General features: G+C 45.7%; 1 protein-coding gene and 1 pseudogene across 1 annotated transcript in view; one reads left to right on the top strand and one right to left on the bottom strand.

The window, feature by feature from the left end:
* The window catches only part of USP46 (ubiquitin specific peptidase 46), a 63,469-nt gene that overhangs the window by 1,070 nt on the left and 37,768 nt on the right, over nt 1–24,631 (top strand). The window lies entirely within an intron of this gene.
* LOC125138100 (brain acid soluble protein 1-like) lies at nt 522–17,592 on the bottom strand (annotated as a pseudogene).

Below are 24,631 nucleotides of genomic sequence, written 5' to 3'. Positions count from 1 at the left end.
CCCTTGGGTCACCAGGGTGCATCCTACTGGTACCTCCACTTGTCAGAGCCTCAGAGAGCACAACCTGCACCCTGGAGTCAGGCATTGCCCTCCTGTGCGGGGTTTGCCTCCACCCTCTAGGGGTACCACTCCCCTCCCCCCAGCTGGATGGAACACATGCTCTTTTAGTGCGGGGTTCGGGGGAAGGCTCCCTTGAAACACGCCACTAAAGGGAATCTGAGGAGGCTTGATTGAGAAGCCTGGGAGTAAGGTGATCTGGCTGCCCTTCCCCCCATCACCCAGCTTTTTAAATCTTCTGTCCCACATTCTATTGCAAGATTAACACATGGGAAAGGAGCATTAAGGAGCCATGTGTTAGCACAGGGGTGGCATCCAGACCCACTGGTGCTGGCTTCAGTTTTCAGCACTGTTGATGTTGGCTGCCGCCCTCGTGGGCAGAGCACATGTGGGGCCCTCCCAGAGGGACAGCTGCAAAGGTATTGGCGCAGGACCCCTTGCATTTCCTCTCTCCCCTCCTCCACTCAGAGACAGGTCTCCCGCTCCTCCCTGTCGAGTGGCATGCGTGTTGCTGGGTGCAGTGAAAAGGTGATGCCTTTCTTCTCGGTTTCTCTGTCTGCTAAGACCTGCTCCTGAGGGGAACCGTGAAACCAGAGCAGCTCTAATCCTCTGCTTGGTGCCTGCTGGGGTGGCCTTGGGCTTACAGGGCAGTGAAGCCATTGGTGTTGTTCCTGTCCTGCTTTGTGTGTGGTGACACCTCTCTGGATTGAAGCCGGCTGGGAACTGGAGTGTCCCAATTCAAAGCCAGCCTCCAGCTTTTTTTTTTTTTTTTGTGCCCTCAGTGCAGCTGGGGCTTCTTGGCACACCTGAGCAGAATGTTACAACCCGTTTCCAGTAGAACTTGGCCAGGGAGGCAAGCTGCAGGGAGAAGGTGAGAGGAGAGGGCCAGCACTGTGTCTGGAGAGTTGACACCTCACGCGGAGTCCCTAAAAAGGCCCCCAATTTAGGATCATCACCCAGGCGAGGTGAGGAACCCATAACTCAGAACTAGAAAGTTTTACATTCCTATATAGACACCGTCTGGAGTAAGCGATGAAGAGTTTGGGCTCTAAATCAGATTTCCTGGGTTCAGTGTCCTGGTTCTGACACATGCTAGCTTTTTGTCCTTGAAGCAGTTGCTCTGTCTCTTTACTCTCCTTACCTATAAAAGGAGGAGGCTAAGGGTTCCTGGCTCATGGGACTGTTGTACTAAGTGAGTTACTGAGCCTAGTAATGAGCCAGTGCCCATTGAGTGTCAGCTGATATCTACATCACCTTTCTCATTATTATGTCACTGTCAGTTGTCCAAAGGACAATGGAGATGATGATGTGTTTGTGGACCTGCTGGAAGCAGCCACTCACGAAACAACCCGCTTGTTCATGAATGCAAACCAGCCTGACTGTGGTGTAGATGGCCCAGTGGGAATCCTTAGCCCCGCCCCTTACAAAAGGCTGCTCAAGTCTTCCTGGCCCCTCCCAGTCTTACTTCCCACGGGGGGGGGGGGGGGAAGAGGCTTTGGGATGAGCAGACTGCTGTCTGCTCACTTGATCAGACATCCGTTTTCATTGGTCCCCTCCTTCGATCCTTTCCTGGATGAGGATGAATTGTTTCCAGGTAGGTCTTTTGGGGCTCTCCTCGCCGTTTGGTTTCTCTCTGGGGTTCTTACTGATCCTTTCCACGCCTCCCTCCCTTTAGTCTCAGGTGCTTAGAGTAGTTGTAATAAGCAAATGGCAGTTGCTTTTTTTTTTTTTTTAAAGCAGGTCAGTTGGCACATATCAAACAGCCTGCTGTGTATCCAGAAAGAATGTTAAAAAGGTATCATCCCTCTAGGGAGGACTTGTACAAAGCCAGACCTAGCCCTGAGAAGTGGATTCGTTTCTGTCCAACAGACAAAGAAGGACCCAGCAGAGTAGGAAAACACTTTGTCGCAAATCCTTCCTGTGATTGAGAAACACCTTCTCTTGCCCCCATGCTTGTTGTGCCAGTTTTAGATACAGGGGTCTTGGGAAATGTTCACCTCCTCCCACGTGTCTCCTGCCCCACTGAAGTTCTCTTGTCCACTGGCACATTAATGTGAGTTACCATTTGTTTTCATCATTTCGCTTCATGTGAATTCCTGCCATAGTGATTCTTGATCAACTTGCTTAGGGCTTGTCAGCTTAGCACAGAGATAGTAAAGCTTGTTTGGCTAGTGTGTGGTAATTTTCAAAATGCTGCTACCAAGCATGAGGAAATGTTCCTTGTTGATAATCCTCTGACTTTTGTCCAGGCCAATGGATTTAATGTCTGACTATTTTTATGGTCCTACAAATGGAAGGTTTGGAGGGGGAGGGGAGCACATTTTCTCTTTGAAGAGCCTAAGGGATTGATTTTCTAGAGAGGAAGGATTTGTTAGGAGACACCACATGTGCCCCCTAGAAGTGGGACTTGTACTGATGCAAAGTGGTCCAAATTCTCAAATCTTAATTTCATTTGTTACTAGTGCCATAAGATGTACCATGGAAGAAATGCTGTGTGTCAAATAGATTATATCTTGTTCCTGAAAATGGCCATCTGTTGAGGGCCTCTGTGCTAGTGTTGGTACCTATTATGTGCAGGTGCTTAATTAAATGAGGTGAGTCCCGGTCTCCAAGATGCTCAGCGGTTTCTTATCTTGCGGGTATAACATTGGTAAAGATGAAACAGTTTCAGTATAGTGTCATCCACAGGGGTGAGCATTGAACGGAATCTCAGAAGTGATACAGTGGGCTGAGGAGCACAGAAGGATGTTTCTGTAATACAGTTTGCTTTTGACTCCCTTTTTTTTTTTTTTTGGTCTTTTTGCCTTTTCTAGGGCCGCTCTCCCTCAGCATATGGAGGGGTTCCCAGGCTAGGGGTCCAATCGGAGCTGTAGCCGCTGACCTACACCAGAGCCACAGCAACACAGGATCCGAGCTGTGTCTGCAACCTACACCACAGCTCATAGCAATGCCGGATCCTTAACCCGCTGAGCAAGGCCAGGGATCGAACCTGCAACCTTTTGGTTCCTTGTCAGATTCGTTAACCACTATCCCACCGGAAACTCCGAATTTGACTACTTTTTAAATTTTATAGGAGAACATGATGTTAGTCAGTGTAACTTAGAAGTGGAATCTGTGTCCTTGGCTGTCTCTCCATGAGTCTAATGGTGCGGGATTTGAATTCCTGTAAAGAGTGTGACTGGGTCCCTTTGCTGTACAGCAGGAATTGACAGAGCATTGTAAATCAACTATAATAAGAAATTTAAAAAAAGAAAAAAGGAATTCTTGTAAATAGATGAAATCACCTTGATATGAAGGGAAAGTAAAATTAGTAAAAAATTTGTAATAAAGCTAGAGGTTTTTTGATAGAGATCATTTTTTTTCCTTTGCCTTTTTAGGGCCGCACTCATAGCATATGGAGGTTCCCAGGCTAGGGATCAAATTGGAGCTGTGGTTGCTGGCCACAGCCGCAGCAACACAGGACCCGAGCCCTGTCTGTGACCTACATGACAGCTCACAGCAACGGTGGATCCTTAACCCCCTGAGCGAGGCCAGAGATTGAACCTGTGTCCTCATGGATGCTAGTCAGATTTGTTTTCCTGTTCCCACAACGGGAACTCCCTGAGATCATTTTCTATTGGTAAGCCAATTATTTATTTGAGGCAAGTCTTTTGAAAAAAGCTGAAAAAAATGTTAAATGTTTTTTTAAAATATGTAAAAACCCAAATTTGAGTGAAGAGGTAACTTGCCTCTTCCTCAGTTATGGTTATTCCTTCCTAAAGGAGATGCAGTGAGGGTAATTATTGGAGATGGTGAGTTGAGTGTAATGCATCAGCTAGGAGAGGTTAAAGTCATGTGTAAGCATCTCCTCTGATAATTGTCAGATTTAGAAATTGCAGTCTGCGGTGTGATGAGCTACTGTTTTTTTAAAAAAATTTTTTGTATTATAGTTGGTTTACAGTATTCTGTCAATTTCTGCTGTACAGCAAAGTGACCCAGTCATACATACACATATATATATGTGTGTGTATATATACATATGTTCTTTTTCACACATTATCCTCCATCATGTTCCATCGCGAATGATTAGGTATAGTTCCCTGTGCTATTCAGGGGGATCTCATTGCTTATCCCCTCCACATGCAAGAGTTTGCATCTACAAACCCCAAACTCCGAGTCCATCCACTCCCTTCCCTCCCCCTTTGGCAACCACAAGTCTGCTCTCCGTGTCCATGAGGTGGTTTTTGTTTGTTTGTTTGTTTTGGTAAATAGGTTCATTTGTGCCATATATTGGATTCCAGATGTAAGTGATATCATATGGTATTTGTCTTTCTCTTTCTGACTGACTTCACTCGGTCTCTAGTTCCATCCATGTTGCTGCAAATGGCATTGTTTTGTTCTTTAGATGAGTTAATGTTTAAAGAAAAATTCTGCTCTTCTGGCCTCTCAGGTCTACAACAGAGGAGTTTGTGTGGGGTCAGGACCTAGCAATGAGGGCTACAGATTCTTCGCTGTTTTTTGTGAAATTGTAGGGGAAAACAAAGCTGAATGCCAATATTTAGTTAGTAACTATATATTCTAATAGTTAGTTAGAATTAAAGATTGATACCATTTTTTGAATGTCTAATTCACCCAAACAATACAACCTATTTATTTATTTTTCACTAATATGAAATTTTGGTATGTTCAGGTTATACTTGAAAGTAATTTTCTTTTTTTTTTTTTGTCTTTTCTAGGGCCGCACCCACAGCATGTGGAGGTTCCCAGGCTAGGGGTCTAATTGGAGCTGTAGCCACCAGCCTACACCATAGCCACAGCAATGTGGGATCCGAGCCACCGAGCTGTGTCTGTAACCTACGGCGCAGCTCACAGCAATGCCAGATCCTTAACCCACTGAGCGAAGCCAGGGATTGAACCCACAACCTCATGGTTCCTAGTCGGGTTCATTAATCACTGATCCACGACGGGAACTCTGAAAGCAATTTTCTGTTTTGATTCTCATGTGCACTTCAGAGAAAATTGTCTAGTTCATACTTCTCTAGTTCATATGTTTTCCCCCACTGGCCTGGTTTGTCTAGTCAGTCTGAAGGGGTTGATGTTTGATTCTGTGGTATCATCAGAAAGGTATCTTTTGGTGGTTTTCTCTCTCGTTGCCCCCAGAGCCAGCCCAAAGCAATCTGATTGGGAGAGTTGAAAAAAGGGTGTCTTTTAGTCTAGTTGACTTCTCTGGCCTAAATATGTTAATGCAACTTCTTCTAATAAACCTTCAGTTGTGGTGCAACCAAATGCTAAAGATTTGGAAGGCCTTGCTGATCTTGTAAGAGAAAAGGCCACCCCAAAATACGCCAGCAAAAACTTTTCTTGAGGGAAATGAATTCTGTATCAACAACAAACCTACTCTAAAAGCATTTTGGAATGTTGCTGTTCTGGGATCATGGCTCGAATTTGGGAGACATCATAAGTCCTCCACATGACATTTTACACCCCTGAGAGTGATTATTTGTCAAGATAATTTGTTATGGTGGTGGTTGTTGGCCATGGCGTGCAATGGCTTGATGTGGTACCTCAGTTCCCAGACCAGGGATTGAACCTGGGCCTCAGTGGTGAATGCACCAGATCTTGACCGCTAGACCACCAGGGGACTCCCTGCCATGGATAGTTTTAAGAGCATGAGGGAGAGGGGGAGCCCTGTTGCTCTAGGCTTCCTCCTGCCCATCAAGTTCTGATTCTACTTTCAGTTCCCTCAGATGCTTTGCAGTAGCTCAGACCTGGAACTCGTTCTAGGTTGTGATAAATTTTAAGCATACAGAAAAATAAGGAGACTAATAGAATGAACACCCATTATCTCCCAGCCCATGAAGAAACAAAGTGCTACAAATACAAGTGAACCCTTCTCCATCTCATTCCCTTCCCTCTAGACCATGACCAGTATTCTGAATTTGATGTTTATTATGTGTTTTTATACTTTTACGAGACACTTAGGTATTCATAAACCACATAGAGGATTGCTTCCTCATGGTTTTTGTTTTTGTTTTTGTTTTCCTTTTTTTCTTGGCCGTACCTGTGGCATGCAGAAATTCCAGGGCGAGGAATTGAACTCGTGCAGCAGCAGCAACCTGAGCTGCTGCAGTGACAACTCTGGATCCTTAACCCCCTGAGCCACAAGGGAACTCCAGCTTCCTCATATTTCAAGTGTGCTCTTGTAATACTGAACATCCATCTCCTCAGTTTGCTTTTGTTTAAATTATGGTTTTGATGAGTTCCCATCATGGCTCAGTGGTAATGAACCCGACCAGTATCCATGAGGATGTGGGTTGGATCTGTGGTCTTGCACAGTGGGTTAAGGATTTGGCGTTGCCATGAACTGTGGTATAGGTTGAAGATGTGGCTCGGATCCTGTGTGGCTGTGGTGTGGTATAGGTGGGCAGCTGCAACTCTGATTCAACCCCTAGCCTGGGAACTTCCATATGCTGTGGGTGTAGCCCTAAAAAGACCAAGAAAAAGAAAAAATTAATGACTTTGAGATTAAGCCATTCAAACACATGTAATTCTGGGTTATTTTAACTGCTGTAAAATATTCCTTCACATGAATATGCTACAATGTAATCATTTTATTGTTGAGTTTACAGTCTTGTGTGTGTGCCATGACAGGATTTTTCTTTTTCTTTTTCTTTTTGTTTCTTTTTACTGCCTCATGGATGTTCCCAGGCCTGGGTTGAATCAGAGCTGCAGCTGAGGCCTGCACCACAGCCATGGCAACACCAGATCCGAGCCACATCTTTGACCTATGCCACAGCTTGCAGCCATATCCGATCCTTAACCCGCTGAGCAAGGCCAGGGATTGAACCCACACCCTCAGAGACAGCGTCAGGTCCTTAACTCACTGAGCCACAATGGGAACTCCTGCCATGGCAGTTTTGAACTTGTATTCCTGTGCATGTGTTTGGAGTTTCTCTGTTGTCCACACCTAGAAGGGAAATTGCCGGGTCAAAGGAAATGGGCATCTTCGACTAATATATTTTGCCCGCTTGCCATTCAAGCAGTTGTGCTAATTTGCATTCCAGCCAGCTGTGTTTGGGAGTTCTAGTTGCTCCATATGCTTATAACACCTGATACTGCTAGACTTGAGGTTTTGCCATTCCGATGGGTGTCAGATGGTATCTGTGTGGCTTAAAATGTGCAATCTCCTGTTTATTAGTGAGGCCAAACATCTTTTCAGGTGTTTATTGTGCCGGGTTGTTTTTAATCCAGGGGCTCCAGAGCCCTTTTCCGGAGCTTGAAAGACAGGTGGCTGGAGGGTTGGTTTTGTCTGCCCGTAGGGAAATGGATGAGGAGGGGAGCATCAGGGAGGGCAAAGAAAAAGTCAACAAAGATAAAGATGCAAGGGAAGACAGAGGCTGAGGACATAGCAGGGTGAGGAAAACTTGTAGCAAAAGGATTATAGGCTAGAATAGACAAGATACCTTGTGTTGAGAGGCGATTTGGGATCTGTTACTGTGCTAGCCAGGCCTCTGTTCAAATGACATTGTTCATGCTTTTTTTTTTTTTTTGCCTTTTTCTAGGGCTGCTCCCGCAGCATATGGAGGTTCCCAGGCTAGGGGTCGAATCGGAGCTGTAGCTGCTGGCCTACGCCACAGCCACAACAATGCGGGATCCGAGCCGAGTCTGTGACCTACACCACAGCTCACGGCAACGCCGGATCCTTAACCCACTGAGCAAGGCCAGGGATCAGACCCGTAACCTCGTGGTTCCTGGTCGGATTCGTTAACCACTGCGCCACGACGGGAACTCCTGTTCATGCTTTGTTTAATTGCATTTGGCTTTGGTGAAAACTCTTGCCTGGGGCCTCTTCCGGTGAGAAAGGGCAGCAAGGCTGGACCTGTGGGGTTTTGCTGTTTACCCAGTTGCTTTTTGAAGTTCTTTTGGAAAGGCAGTGAGAAGCTGGGTTCTCCTTCCTAATGTGCACTTCTTTGTCCTTCAGGGTAGACACAAGGTGCAGGAAACCAGTTTTTATCAGGATCCACTTGAATGTACTTGGGAAATTACAGTCTCAAGTATTTAGAAAACATTCCCTGCACTCTATTTTAATTTTCAGAGTATGATGACTGCCACCTTATTGAAGGCAGACATGAATGGTTTTAAAAATATGAAGTTCTCCAGTGGTGCGGTGGATTAAGGATCTGGCGTGGTCACTGCAGAGGCTTGGGTCATTGCTGTGGTTCGGGTTCCATTCCTGGTCCAGTAATTTCTACATGCTCAGGCTCAGCCAAAAAGCAATTTGATTGACGATAACTTAAAAAAAATGTACCTGAGTTTCTTCAATGTACCAAAGACCTGTGCCTGCAGGTGCATTCTTTTATTAAAAATTCAGTTTCTGGGGGGGGGGGTGGGTTCCTAGGTGGTCTGGTGGTTAGAACTCAATGCTTTTACCACTGCAGCCTGGGTTCAATCCCTGGTCCGGGAACCGAAATCTCACGTCAAGCAGCTGCATGCCTTGGGCAAAAAAAAATATAAAATGGTAATAATCAAACTCTGAGTTTCTGTCCCTAGAGATTTTGATTAAGTGGGCCTAGGGCAGTGGAATCTGCATTTTAATAAATATTTTCTCTGCTTCTCACTCCTTCCTTCTGTTGCAAGCGAGCTGAGGATCACCCTTTGAGAAATATTGCTTTCCTTGAGTAATAACCTTGGCCTCCTAAAGAAAAATGCAGCTTATAGAAATTACCTGCCACGTGAAAGTTTTAAAAAAACTATATAAAATTATTTAAGGTAGTAATTTAACTTTAAGAGCCATAGATCATTGCTATCGTGGTAGATGTAGTTCTTGGTATTAAATAGCTAGAGTTTTATTGTTTTATGCTCCTCGAACAGAGATCCCCAACCCTGGCTCTATGTCACATCCCCTGTGAAGCTTTTGAAAAATTAAATCACAAAACATGAGCACCCCCCCCAAAAAAAGGGATAAAAGAACATCATTTAATATATGTTAGAGACCCAAATGCCAATCCTTCAGATTTTAACAGACTTATAATTTATTCATAGTTGGTTAAGATCTTTTTTAGGATATCTTACATAAACTACCTTACATAAACCGCCAACCACCCCTCTTTCCTCTCTCCACCTCCTAGAACTAACCATTTTCCTGAAGATGGTATGTGTTTACCGGGCATGTCTTTATGCTTCATATTTATGAGTCCATAAGCAGTATCGGTGTGTATAAAAATATGCAGCCTTTTGCAACTATCTTTTTTCACTCAGCAGTCGTATTCAAGAATATGCTGACACACACGTCTGCTTATTTTCTCTTTATTTATTCCTTCTAATAACTTTATTTTTTTAATTTTTTATTTTTATTTTTTGTCTTTTTAGGGCTGCATCCACAGCATATGGAGGTTCCCAGGCTAGGGGTCTAATTGAAGCTGGAGCTGCCAGCCTACGCCACAGCCACAGCCACAGCAACGTGGGATCCAAGCCGTGTCTGCAACCTACACCACAGTGCATGGCAACGCTGGATCCTTACCCCCTTGAACGAGGCCAGGGATCGAACCTGTGTCCTCATGGATGCCAGTCGGGTTCGCTAACTGCTGAGCCATGACGGGAACTCCCTAACAGCTCTTTAATAGTATTCTTTGACTTAAACATGGTTTACCTATTCATCCACTTATTTAGGGACCATTGGATAGTTTCCAAAATATTCTCTCTGGAAACAGTGTGTCAGGGAGTGTCCTTGTTCCTGTCTTTGCACACGTGCCTCCGTTTCTCCAGAATGCAGTCCAGGAAGTGGAAATGCTGCTCTTAGGAGACGGTCCCCTGCACCTCTCCTTGGTTTGGTCCAACTGCTCTCTCCAAAGTGTTGCATAACTTGGAGCTTTGCTGATAAGCAGCGTCTAGGACTTCAGCCTCGGTTTCTGACTCTATGGAGGTGTAGGTAGGTCTGGGGTGGGTTTTAGGCACCTGCTTTTTTTTTTTTTTTTGTCTTGTATTTTTTTTTTTTTTAGGGCCACTCCCACACCATATGGAGGTTCCCAGGTTCCCTGGCTCAAATCGGAGCTGCACCTGCCGACCTACAGCCACAGCAACGCCAGATCCAAGCAACATCTGTGACCTACACCACAGCTCAAGGGAACGCCAGATCCTTAACCCACTGAGCAAGGCCAGGGATCGAACCCTCATCCTCATGGACACCAGTCAGATTTGTTTCTGCTGAGCCACAGTGGGAACGCCTGCTTTTTTTTTTTTTTTTTTTTCTTTTCAGTGCCACACTCAACGCTCATGAGCACCCAAGGTTGGAAAACCACCATTGTATTAGACTGGCATTTCCAGGAAGGCTCTGTTTATCTCATTCACTGTAGATTTCCCAGGCTTCAGCTCTCTGTGGTAGATGCACAGTAAATAATTCCTGGGGAAATGAATAAAGAGATGCAGCATGGGAGCATCTGCAGTCATGGATTGCCTTGCAATCAAGCAGTACTCCTCAGATTTTCTTGGCCACAGGACTTACCAGGGATCTTGTTAAAATGCAGATTCTGATTCAGTAGGTCAAGAGCAAGGCTGAGATTTTGCATTTATTTTTCTTTTCTTTTTTTTTTATTAAGTATAATTGATTTACAGTGTTGTGAGATTTTGCATTTCTAGCAACCTCTCTGTGGACCAGCTGCTCCTGGTTTAGGGAGCACACTTCGAGTAGCAAGACCTCTAGGGAGAAAAAGCAACACAATTTCTTTTTTCCCTACAGCTTGAAAGTGGAGGAGTTGGAGGCTTGACATCCTGCTTGGTGAATCTCAAGGCCTCTTGATCTTTTTCCAACACACAAAGTCTTGATGAAATACCCTCCTCACAGATTTTTTTTGGGGGGGAGTGACAATCAAAGGATGTCCTGCCTGCAGAAGCCCTTTGTGAGCTGTGATGCCCTCACACATATTACTTCTCATAATTTTCTTTTAGTGAATGAACATTTTCCTTCAGTTTGCTCAAAGCACAGAGCTGTTGGTCTTGTAGGACCCATGGAATTGTTTCCTTTTGACCCACCATCTACGTTTAGTGGGCATTTTTGGGAAAAAATAGGATTGGGAAGAGCAGAGGCAAAATTCACGGCATGGTGTGGTCCTGCCTGCGGGTGCTGGGGAGGTGGGGGCTCCCTTCTCATGTGTCTGGGGTGCGATAGACTGGAGAGAGGTCCCAGTTCTCTCCCAGTCAGCTCTCCAGTTTGTTCCCAGGTCAGACACTTAACATGGGGGGTTGGGGGGGATGCTCACAATAATTATGTACTATTTTTTTTTTATGTCTTTTTGCCTTTTTTAGGGCCACTCCTGCGGCATATGGAGGTTCCCAGCCTAGGGGTCAAATCGGAGCTGCAGCCACCAGCCTACGCCAGAGCCACAGCAACGCGGGATCCGAGCCGTGTCTGCGACCTACACCGCAGCTCACGGCAATGCCAGATCCTTAACCCACTAAGCGAGGCCAGGGATCGAAACCCCAACCTCATGGTTCCTAGTTGGATTCGTTAACCCCTGCACCACGACAGGAACTCCAATAATTATGTAGTATTAATTGATCTAATGTAGGTGTCATCAGAGGTATTCAGGGCAGTATGGGCCTGCGGTCAACTCAAGGTTAAGCTACCATGAGACACTGCCATCTGGGCTTTGGTAGCTGGGCTCCTGTGCCTCATCCATGACAGAGGCTGTGTGGTGTGGACAGAGGTGGAGAGATAAAAATAAATACAAATGACATGACATTCGGAACTCGTGGGTTTAGTGTGCTGGGCTATTCCCAAGCCTCTCTTCCTCTGGAGGAAAACCGTGGACCGGATCCAGCTCCTGAGACCAGTGGTTTTCCTTAGACCAGACTCGGTTGGCTGTCCTTCATGGTTTTCATTATATCTCTGGACCACCTACACTTATTTATTTAGTAGTAGTCCTTAAATCTGTTCAGCTTCTTTTAAGTTGGCCTCATTCTGTGCTAAGACATCTGTGCAGTAAGGGGTTTCACGAACTAGTGCTGGAGGCCAGCTCCGGGGGCCAGGGAGTGTACACTTTCCCCAAAGGAGAGGGACGCTCATCATCTTTTGCAACGGAGACAGCCTCTTTGTCCCTTCTTTTAGGGCGCTGGACTGCTCAAATTTTATTGGCGTAAGTGGTTGGTTATATAGACAGTTTCTAACTACAGATTACATCATAGTGTTAAAAGTACATCGGTTAACTTTTACGTGGTACAGCAGCTATACATCATGTTCTAAGATCTTTGTTTTAACTAAATTTAGTGAGTACAATTTAAGGGCAATTAGGTACAATACATCATGTGGAAAGGAGGAGACTCAGTACAGATCATCCCATGGCCAGCCAGTCTCCACAAGTTGAAGAGGTCACGGACACAATTTGGCATTCACAAATCTTGTTTTTAGACTGGTGCTTATCTTTAAAGTGTTATGGCAAGGAGACAGTGTAAGAAAATATAAACCAACTTAACTAGCTGTCACTTAAAAGCTTCCATAACTCATAGCTAGGTGTCTTTTGGTCAAGAATAATATATGTCTAACGTCTATGAACCTCATTAAAATCCTAACTCTAAAGTTTATAGTATAACTAGTTAGTAGATAAACACTATGTTTTAATTAAGTTGGATTTAAATAGGGGAAAGTCCTTCAGGATGAAATTCTTATTATATTATTGTTGTAACTTTGTTAAATCACAAATCACCACAGGAAAATAAGAATGGAAAAGAAGAATAATAAGCAAGTAATCAGCAAAGACTGAGGAACACTAAATAATAAATAAAACAACAGGAAAGACTAGGTCACCCGGGAAACAGTCCATGTTCTCCGGTGCAAACATGGAAATTGTTTTCCCAGGAAAGCCCCAATTCTTCCCCATCAACATCAAAATGAGAGCTGTGTAACCTGAGGCCTGCCCTGGGCTTGTACCATACAGGCAGGCTTTTATCCTGACCAGAAGCCCACCTTCGGCATGCACCATTCAGGTGAGCTCCCTTCCTTGGTTAGGAACCTGCCTTCAGGTTTTTCTGCCATCAGGCAAGGTCCTTTTTTCAAGTCCCTGCATTTTCTCGGCTCCCCGCAAACTAGTCGTATGGTTTTCTAATACATAGCAAAAGCATAATTGCTAAAGTTAAAAATGTTCATACTTGGAATTCCCATTGTGGCCCCAAGGCTTAAGAACCTGACTAGTATCCGTGAGGATGCGGGTATGGTCCCTGGCCTCGCTCAGTGGGTTAAGGATCTGGCATTGCTGTGAGCTGTGGTGTAAATTGCAGACATGGCTCTGATATGGTGTTGCTGTGGCTGTGGTGTCAGCCGGCCAGCTGCAACTCTGTTTCAACCCCTAGCCTGGGAACCTCCATATGCCACAGGTGCAGCCCTAAATAAGCAAACAAAAAAAAAATCTTCATAGTGGTGGTGTCTAGGATTGTCTCTCCTCCCTCTAGGATTCATGGTCCATAATTTGGGCAACATTGTCTCAGCTAAAAGATTCTTTTTTTTTTTTGGTCTTTTCTAGGGCTGCACCCTCGGCATGTGAAGGTTCCCAGGCTAGAGGTCTAATCGGAGCTGTAGCCGCTGGCCTGCACCACAGCCACAGCAATGCCAGACCTTAGCCGCATCTGTGACCTACACCACAGCTCACGGCAACGCCAGATCCTTAACCCACTGAACGAGGCCAGGGATGGAACCCGCAACCTCATGGTTCCTAGTCGGATTTGTTTCTACTGCGCCATGACGGGAACTCCAGATAAGAGATGCTTTATGCTGGTTCAATTCACTGGCTCTTGGAGGAACACTGTGAAACTGGTTTGCAGATTGTGGGCTGGTGAGCTTCCTTTGGAGGCAGGTGAGCATGTGGATGGGAGCCAGTTGAAGTATTCATGTGGCTCTTTGCTGGATGTGGGAGCTTGCTGCCCTCCACCCTCTTGGAGACTCTGCTGCCCACTCCAGGCATATGGGTGATGAGAGAACTTCCCTCCCTGGGGCACTGCAGGGCAGAAGTGGAATCATTTCTGGCTCGCCCTTAGCCCAATGCCTGATCATTTTATTGGTGTTTTCTTCTCGTGCCCCACCCCTTCCCCCTTGCAAAGGAGTACAAATGATGCAGTGGAAAGATCCCTGAATTCGAGACCCGAGGTCCCAGGCTCCAATCCTGACCCTGTGCCACTTTGTAACTTCTGTGGCTTTGGGCAGGTAAGTTAGGTCTCTCTGGTCTGTAAGATGTTAAGAACCATTCCTTCTGGTGGGCAGCGCTGAGGAGGAGCTGAGCTAGGAACTCACTGCAGCTTCCAATCAGAGGCAAGCCCCGGCAGGGGAAGTGCGTGCAGCGGACAAAAGGAGGAAGGAGCTGTGATTTCCGACTGAGATGTTGTTGGAAGACGCAGGGCTGATGGTGTGTGTCAATGCTTTTGTAATCATCAGTCAGGAGACTGTGTTTTTCCTTTCCTGGTAATGAGGGCACATCATGTAGCAAACGATTTTCAGTCATCCGACAAGCATGCCATCTTACCCTTTTGGGTTACCTGGTGTACAGTTAGGTGTTCCTAACAAAAACACACCAAGGGGCTAAAGCTCAGTGTCTTTTTAAAACACTTTTTAAATAGAGTTTTTGAAAAGGTAATCCGAGTTCACGCCATAGAAATTTTAGATTGTACAAAAGGATATATGTTGCAAATACACCCACGGTCCAGTTCTTGTCTCTGGCATCTATCAGTATTTGCTGTTTCTCCCACTTCCATTCAGAGGTGTCTTATGCATATATAAGCAAATATGTTTATATTTCTCTTCTAGTTCATCAATTTTAAATTGAGTTATTAATTTATGATGTGATTCTGGTATACAGAAATTGATTCATTATACACACACACACATATATATTTTTCATGTTATTTTCCACTTTAGTTTATTACAAAATATCGAATATAGTTCCCTGTGTGATACAGTAGGACCTTGTTGTTTATCTGTTTTATATGTAGTAGTTTTGTATCTGCTAATCCCAAACTCCTAATTGATCCCTTCCCCACCCCCTTTCTCCTTTGGTAACCACAGGTTTGTTTTCTATGTCTGTAAGCCTGTTTGTTTCCATTTGGTAAATAAGTTCATTCGTATCATACTTTAGATTCCACAGATAAGTGATAGCATATGATGTTTGTCTTTCTCTGTCTGGGTTACCTCACTTAGGCTGATAATCTCTAGGTCCATCCATGTTGCTGCAGTCTCTTCTAGGAGCATATACGGATCAGACCTGACCTGTCCTTTGCTTTTTGGTATCTTGGAGTTGAGTCTGTGCTGGTCTGTAAGGAGCATCCTCACTCTTTTTTTAATGGCGGCAGAGTTTTCAATTGCCTGATATATTAAGTTCATTTAACCAGCTTCCCCACCCCAATGGACATGAAGGTAGTTTTCCAGTCTCTGGTTTTTACAAACAAGGCTGCAGGGGACAGCTTTGTCCATACATTATTTTGCATATGTGGGGGTGTATCCTAGAAATGCATTATTTGCATTTGTAACTTTGATAGGTTTTGCCAGATTGTCCTCCGATATCAATATGTGCAACTCTTGTTGCCCACAGCCTTGCCAAAGCAGGGTGCTGTCCAAAAACCTCTTGATCTTTGCCAGCAGGGGAGACAATGGTGTCTTAGTATATTTTTGGTTTGCATTTCTTGTATTAGGAGTGAGCTTGAGCTTCACACATTTCAGAAAACAAGCTCAGTTTCATTTAACTGTTTTGCTGTTGGCAATTATTTTCCAAGTCTGTAGGGAGGGACCAGTTTTATTTTTATTTTCAATCTGTCACAGACTGATACTTTCATAAAATACAATAAAAAATTAATTGCAAAATGGAATAAAAACCCCAAAGATATATAAAACACAAACTCCAAATTTTTATTACTGTACTCAACAGATACAAAATCACTCTGTCCATTCATTACACATGTTTTCAGTTTCTGAACTTCACTCCTGGCAGAGGGTTAACACTTTTTGAGTAATACTGCTGTGAAGACCCCCTCGCTCCCTCTGTTTTCCCATTGCCGTCCTCTTTGGGGATGGGCAAAGAGAACACGCAATTTTATTTTATTTTTTTTTCATTGTTATTGTTTAACTTTATTACTGTTGCACCATTTATACAATTACTTATAATTTCAATGCATCCATTGCACTTTTTTTTGTTTTATTATTATTTTCCATTTTCCAGTGAATGGTGTGCTGGTATCTGTGACACAGGTTGGAAGAGAAACTGGAACTGCGATGAACACAGACTTTTTTTTTTTTTTTCATTTCCACCAACCAATAAATAGAACCACAGGTGCACCCAACCACGGACATGCATTAACTTGTCATGAGAAGTTTAGAGAGGCTAAGTAGGATGAGAGAATGTTTGTAACTCCCCAAAATACCTGTGGCGGAAAAATGGAATCTTGGTGCCGAGATACACGTGGACAGGCTAAGTGGGCTGTCTGAAAGTTGGCATCCAACCACATTAAAAAAAAATCAAAATAAGAAAGGCTGTAAATTGAACAGAAAACACAGAAAATACCGCTTTCATAACGAATCTGATGGCCTTGGCATGGGCCCTGCAGGCAGAATCAAAACGCGTCACCCCCGACTCCCCCTTTCCGAAGACACGATGTCTCGGATATTAGTGGCTGGAGTACATGTAACAGCAGCTCAGGTATGAAGTGATGTGCTTTCAAACCGTGCACTTTAAACTCCAGGACTGATTGGTAGCGTTGACTGAAAGCATATTAGATACTTCCCCACAAAAATACTATTTGGATTCTCCCCACCCCCTCCCGCCCTCCCTCGATGGGACCACGTACTTTTTCTTGGGCAATAGGTATCATTACTTCCAGTTTGAAACAAGTTAGTGTAGGGGAGAGAGAGCACACATGCGCTTCAAGAGTTGTTAAGCGGTATTTTCTCCAGAGGCTGCTCTTGTTATCTTTGACTGCTCAGGTTTGATCGAAATTAGCTGCTGGGGTCTCGACAAGTTTGACCTCGTCTGCAGGGGCTGCTGGGGTCTGGGCTTTGTGCGTGAAACTGGGTGCTTCCGTGACTGCTGGCGTCTTCTTGGAGGATAGGGCAGCCTTGAAGCTGCCGGGTTTGGTGTCTGAAGCTGGGGCCTCATTACTTTTCAGAGCCTCAGTCCTTGTGGGTTCCCCTGCCTCGTTGCTCTTGTCGTTCTCGGTGGGGTCCCTGGGCTCTGCCGCCTCCTGCTCAGCATCCTTCCGGGGTGCCTGCTTGCTCTCAGCTGCCTCTGTCTTCCCCAAGCTCTGCCTTCGACGTGTCTTCCTTGGCTGCCTCTGCGGCTCTCTCGCCTTCCTTTGTCTTCCGGCTTGCTGCCAGCATCCTGAGCATCCTTTTCCGGCTTCTCCTCCTGGTCCTTTTTCAGCTGTGGGGTCTCCACAGCCGCCTGGGTCTCATTCTCCTTCTGGGTTCCTTCCTCTTCTGTCCCGGCTCCTTCTGCCTTCTTGTCTTTGTCCTTGGCCTTCTCATCATTCACATTGTACCCCTTTTTCTTCTTGCTTAGCTTGCCTCCCATCTTGCAGTTCAGATCTGGGTGCCTGTGGTGTCCCTGGGTGAACGCGGTGCCGCCAAGGGGCCTGGGTTGCTGGCGTCGTCCAGCCGGGTGCCTGGCTGCTAGTGGAGGCTCTCTCTCCAGCTTGAGTTTTGACTGGGGAGCCCAGAGTGAATAGCGAGTTGGAGTGCTGACACTGTCGCCGCTGCCGCTACTGCCCTGCTGCGGCCACTGCAGCCTCTTGAACTTGATATTTTATGTTTCATAATCAGTACATTACCGGATATCTTCATTACATTAGAGGAAGATATCTCTGATGGTGCAATATTGATGCAAAGGCCAGGACTCCATGCTGTGTGATGGGATGTTGGTGTCCTGGTTTTTCATTGATGAAGACCTTGAGCTTGAACTAGAGATGGGCTGAGGGAAGTACTTGAAATCACTCCATTATTTAAATTTGCACAGTTGGCCTCCTTGACCGGGTGCTTTGCCTGGAATCTCATGCCGCCAATGCTGCCTTTCAGGAAATTGATGGGAAGGGTACCTCAGGGTAAAGCAGGTGCTTAAGAGACCTCAAGTTCAAGGAAGCATCTTGGTGCCTTTGTACAACATTGGGTTGGGAATGAGGTTCTTGCTTCTAGCTCACTGAACTCTATGACTGGGTAAATATTTCCTCCTCCACCTGCAGCTAAAAGACAGACCCAGGCCCAATTTTCTCTGTTCTGCTTTTGAGTCGAGATTTTATCTTTGCTTGCAGACCTTGTTGTTTCTGGACACATGGAGCATTGATTTCCAAGCCGGAGTCTTTAGCTGCTCTTTGCTGTCCCTTCCTATGATGACTTGGGATCACCATGTATCCCAGGGTCACCTTTTTTCACTAGTAGACAGTTTTGCTCTGTGTTGTGGTCATGAAGTGAAGTCATGTTGAGGTTTTTCCCAGAGGTCTTTCTCCCGCCCCAGGAGTGTAGAAGGCATGGAAGTGACATGCTGTCCCCGTGCAGAATGCAAATGTCCTTGAACTGCTTTCTTGTGGATGCCTGGCTCCTCTTGGATGCCTGGAGTTGTGGTTGGAGTGTGTTGGTATTAAGGTCGTGGGTTCACAGCTGACCTCCGCCTCATACTAACACTTGACCTTGGCGAGTTACTTAAGCTCCGTTAACTTCATTTCCCTCACCTATGAAACAGGGTGAGTGAGTCTCTGTTAGTGACTTGTCTGGAGGGAGAGTGTCACTTGGTGGGACCAGATGACCTGTCTGCTCCCTGGGCAGGATAGGTAGCACTCACAGCCCCTCTAGGTCCTGTGCACCTGGGGTTGGGTGATGTGCGATGGCCAGCAGCCAAAAAGGACACTCAGAAACAGTTGTAGCCCTCTGCCCAGTCTCTACATCTGTATGGGAAGATCTTCCTGGACTTGTGGTCAGGAGCTCAGACTCTGGAACCGAGTGGCCTGGGGTTGAATCTTGGTACCGCCTTTGCTGGCTGAGTAGAGCCTGGGCCCCTCCCCTCGTCCCTGCATGAATGGGATGGGGACAGTAAGTGGAACTGCCTTGGTTCATGGCCAGGAGTAATGAATACAGAGACGTGATCGAGCGCCACATACTTCTTACCCTGTTTACCAAGTTTATTCAATCAGCGCATTTAGTAAGTGCCTACTGAATGCAGCATGTTCTGCAGGGCCCTGGGAAACCTGTCAGACGTAGCCCTGACCTCACAGAGTTGATGGTCTTGTGTAGGGGTTGGCAAGCTTGTCGGTAAAGGGCCCATTGGTAAATATTTTAGGCTTTGTGGGCCAAACTGTGTCTGTCACAGCTATTCAGCTCTGCTGTCGTCCTGTGGAAGTAGCTACAATAAATGAATGAGTGATCATGGCTATGTTCCAATAAAACTTTATTTACAAAAACAGTTGGTGGACCACATTGGGCCCATGGACTGTCATTTGCCAACCTGTGGTCCAGTGGCAAGACAGATGTTAAATAATCACAACTCAGTATGTTATTACAAATCGTGATTGGTTTTATGAAGTGACATATGTGGGACTCCGTGAGAGGGAAGGGTCGGAGAAGGTAGCTCTGAAGAAGTGACACTGAAGCCAGATGCCGAGGAGGAGGTAGCGGGGACAGGGGACAGCGGCCAGCTTTGAGGGGCTGGAGAATGGGCCGCATTGTTGAGGATCAGAATTGCAACCTGTATCTCTGCCTCTGTATAGAGTCACAACAGATGTTTTACGACTTTCTTTGAATAAGAAACTGATGGTAGCTTTTTCCCCTGGTGTGTAATTCACATCCCTTCTTCCAAACGATCCCAGCACTTAGAGATGAGCTGTATTAATAACATATTTTGTTCTGCATATTTCTAGTAGGTTCGTTTGTTTGTTGTTTTTTGTTTTCGTCTTTTTGCTATTTCTTTGGGCCGCTCCTGCGGCATATGGAGGTTCCTAGGCTAGGGGTCGAATCGGAGCTGTAGCTGCCTGCCTACGCCAGAGCCACAGCAACGCTGGATCCGAGCCACGTCTGCAACCTACACCACAGCTCACGGCAACGCCAGATCCTTAACCCACTGAGCAAGGGCAGGGACCGAACCCGCAACCTCATAGTTCCTTGTCGGATTCGTTAACCACTACACCACGACGGAAACTCCCTGTTTGTTTGTTTATTTTAAATATAATTGTCAGTATCTAAAAATGTAGAAGTTAGGGAAGTCAGCGTGCACATGATTCCATTACTAGGTATAAAACGGTGTATTTCTTAGAACTAATGCTTATTTGATGTTGTTTTCTCTTTCTGCTATTTTAAACAATATTATCTTTTCCTTATTTGGCTAGATAAAGACTCACAGCCTGAAACCATTTGGAAAAAAAAAAAAAAAGATCCATTTCCTCTTGACACCTTCAGTTTCTCCAGACTTCCAACCTCCATGTTACCTTTTATCTGAACAGGTTGCCTTATTCTGCGGCGATTTTATAGAGGACGCCTGTGTTCCTCATTCTAGAACACTTTGGGAGTTGCCTCAGAGGTAGGGGCTTGCCTCTGTAACGCTGTGGCCCCATCTGTGTCCTCAGTTCTTGTACTTCTGGGGTTCTAAGGAGCCCCTGCCACCCTGGGAGTCCGTGCTGTGCAGTGCTTGGAGTTGTCCCTCTGGGGTCAGACAGCGTGAGTTCAGACCCTGTTCAGTACTTATTAGCTGTGTGAACTCGATAAAGTTGCTAACGCTCTCTGTGCCTCAGTTTTCTTATCTTTAAAACGAGGACAAAATGACATCTACCGCATGGAATTCTTGTGAGGATTCAAATGAGTAAAATATACATCAAGTCCTCAGAGCACGTGACTGGACACAGGGTTATTTTTGTGTCATCTATTATTATTACTAAGTATGTCTAGAAGCCAGTGATTGTAATTCCTCCTTAACTACCTTGAATTCTGGTAAGTGGCTCTTGACGCATCCTGAGATCTTGGGCTGCATTACTTCATTTTTGCTTTACTTTCTCCATAAAGTTCTAGGAATGACCTTTTGTCATCAAAAGTCTGGGAATACAAGTCCTTCTAGGAACTGGTCCACTATGGAGTTCCCGTTGTGGTGCAGTGGAAATGAACCTGACTAGTATTCATGAGGATGCAGGTTTGATCCCTGGCTTTGCTCAGTGGGTTAAGGATCTGGCATTGCTGTGAAACTGGTGTAGGTCGCAGACACAGCTCAGATCTCACATTGCTATGGCTGTGGCATAGGTGGGTGGCTACAGCTCTGATTCAACCCCTAGCCTGGGAACCTCCACTATATACTTTTCTTTCTTTTTTTTTTCCTTTCCATTTTTATACCCCACCCCCCCATGGCATATGGAAGTTCCTGGGCCAGGGGTTGGATCTGAGCTGCAGCCGTAGCAATCCTGGATCCTTAACCACACTGCCTTGGGCTGGGTTTTGAACCTGCACCTCCACAACAACCTGAGCTGCTGCAGTCAGATTCTTAACCTACTGTACCACAGCAGAAACTCCCACCACATACTTTTATACTTTGACAACATACTTGGTAAGTAAAATAAGCTCTTTTGAGCATATACCTAAAAATGCTATTTTTAGCAGCAGCATTCACCCTCCTGTCATATTTTTTAATTTTTATTTTTAAAATTTTATTTGTTTATTTATTTATTTAGTCTTTTGCCTTTTCTAGGGCTGCTCCTGTGGCATATGGAGGTTCCCAGGCTACGGGGTGAATCGGAGATGTACCCACCAGCCTACGCCACAGCCACAGCAACACGGGATCTGAGCTACGTCTGCAGCCTACACCACAGCTCACGGCAACGCCGGATCCTTAACCCACTGAGCAAGGGCAGGGATCGAACCCGCAACCTCATGGTTCCTAGTCAGATTCGTTAACCACTGAGACACGACGGGAACTCCCCTATCGTATTTTTTAAATTCTTGGTTTGTAATCAGTGACTTATTCTCTGTACTTAGAAATCCTTTCATGTTATTTTGAGCCTTTCTGCTTTGTACACACTTGAAAGAGATCCTGCCTGCCTCAGGATGCAGAAGAGTGGGCTGCCTTGGGGTGATCTTGGCCGAGTAGACTTGCATCTCTGGGCCTTGGTTTTTTGTCTGCGAAGGGGTCTAGCTGATTTCCAAGGACCCTTCCTGCTCTCTGTGTTTGGCTTAGGCTCCTTCATGTCATGACAGGGCTCTCAGTGCCATCACTCAGATCCTCTCCTCCTGGGCAAGTGTGTGTCTCCTTTCTCTTCCTCACTCCCCACCCCCCCACACACACCCCAAAGGAAGACACCCTGACATGGTTTCCTGATAAATTGCTTTTAATATTGCTTTCAAAGCAATGCCTTTTTATACCCATCCTGTACGTCTGTGATTCATCCTTTCCAAGCTGTTATTGTTGGTTTGGTGTTTTTGTAGGTTCCCCCTCCCCACCCCCCACCCCCGGCAGTCACACAATTGCTTTCAGAAGTGCTTTGAAGAACTAGCATTACGATCTCCTTGTTGGAACTTGTCCCAGCCCAGATTCTATTTTTAATAAAGTGTGCTGCCTTGTTTTTCAAAGGTTACCAGATTTTGTACTGATGGCAATGAGACCGCTGCTTCTCATACCTCTAGCCCCTGTGACTTAGCACTAGAGATCAGCTTTTTGTTCAGCATGTGGTCAGTTATTCTCAGTGCCTCCCCTTGGCCTTTCACACCACTGTGCTAGCTGCTAGCGACGAGCAGGCGCTTGGGCTTGTAACACACTCTGCTATTTACATGGTGCCAATAAGGTTCCCAGGTTTACCGGATTCCCTCTGCCACCCTGAGCTGTGAGTAGGCTGAATATCAGCAATCCCACCTCTCAACCAGGAAACTAAAGGCCAAGAGAGGGGACGTGACCAAAATCAGAGGCAAATTCACACTCAGGAGGAAAAAAAAATGGTCCAATACAGCTCTGAAGTGTGTGCTGTGGGCCTTAGATAACCGGTCTTCAGGATATTGGCTTGCTAACTTACTATTAATTTCTTTGCAGCGAAAATAATATATGCTCATGGTAAAACATTTGAACAGTTGCAAAAACAAAAAGCCCCCTGTGGCCTTGTCATCTGCCAGCCCCGCTCCTAGACACAGGTGACAAGTGTTAATAATGTCCCAAGTGCACTTTCTGGAATTTCCATTAAAATGTAGGTGTTGAAGGTGGGCCCAGGCTGCTGTGTTCCAAACCTCTGTGCCCCTCAGAAGTATGTCGGGCTGGGCGCGAAGATGGCTCAGGGTCTGCTGCCTGAAGGGAGGATGTTTCGGGAACCTTCCTACATGCACCCTTACTCTGTAATGTGTTTATACTCATCAGTGTGTTGTCTTGGACAAATTTTCATAGCTGTACCTATAGAGCAACTTTTAAAACTAGCTACAAGGTATCCCAGCCTATTTATTTATTTAAATTTTTTTTCAGAAAAAGCACCCTATTTATTGCAGTATTCGTGCCTTTCTCAAGGATTTAAAGTAGGTAAAGATGTGCTATGATTAAAAAAAAATTCTTATCTATGAAAAAAAAAAATAAAGGCAAGGGAGTTCCCATGATGGCTCAGTGAGTTAAGAACCCTACTAGTATCCACGAGGATGCGGGATCGATCTCTGGCCTCCAGTTCAGTGGGTTAAGGATCTGGCATTGCCACGAGCTGCAGCATAGGTTGAGGATGCACTTTGGATCCTGAGTTGCTGTGGCTGTGGCATAGGCTGGCAGCTGCAGCTTGCATTTGACCCCTGGCCTGGGGACCTCCATATGCTGCAGGTGTGGCCCTAAAAAGATAAATAAATAAATAAAGGCAAGATTCATGTCACATACAGTTAACCATTTTTAACTGTAAAATCCTGTGGCATTTTTTGTAGAGTGGGAGGCCAGTGAGAGGGACAAGGGGTGTAGAGTTTTCGGGAGCTTGGGAAGGTTGGAAATAGTGGCTGTGGAGGCGCCTGGAGAGACGCTGTTGGAATGCGGGGCCTGTCGAGGGCTGCCTGATTTTGACAGCTTTGTACATCTGTCTGGGTGTATGTTCAGAGAAGGTGGATTGTTTGACTCCCATTGGGTTGTTTTTTTTTTTTTTTTTTTTTTGCCACATGGTGTGAGCCAAGGACAAGGTAAAGGGAGTTTATAAGAGCCATAGCTGAATAGAAAGGAGAGGGGTGCGGGCTTCTAGTGGGCGTATGTGTGGCTGGGATAGGATGAAGCCACCAGGCAGAGCCCATCCTGGCTGGGTTTGGGGTGGCGATCAGATCCAGGGTGTGTCTTTGGGAGGGGGTGGCTGGGGTGGAGTGGAATAAAAGGCAGCTGGAGAAGAGGATGTGGAGCAGCCGAGAGATCAGGGTGTGAGAGGGTGCTGCCACAGGGATGCTGAAACCCCCCAGCATGACGGCAGGAGATGGGGTGTGAAGGTAGGACATCGGGAAATGGGGGGTCATGCAAGGAGAGGAGAAAGGAAGGGGTTTGTATGGGGCTGAGAGGCATGAGCTGCAGAGGGCGGATGTGTGACAGAGGCTGGGGTGCAAGTGGTCTGGGAGCAGCACCGAGGAGCAGAGCCCAACTGATCTCTTGACCCTCCCAGACCTTGTGTGTGTAGGTTC

This window comes from Phacochoerus africanus, chromosome 10 (genome assembly GCF_016906955.1).
Source record: "Phacochoerus africanus isolate WHEZ1 chromosome 10, ROS_Pafr_v1, whole genome shotgun sequence".
NCBI classification, from domain to species: Eukaryota; Metazoa; Chordata; class Mammalia; order Artiodactyla; family Suidae; genus Phacochoerus; species Phacochoerus africanus.
This window is presented reverse-complemented; position numbering and strand designations above follow the sequence as displayed.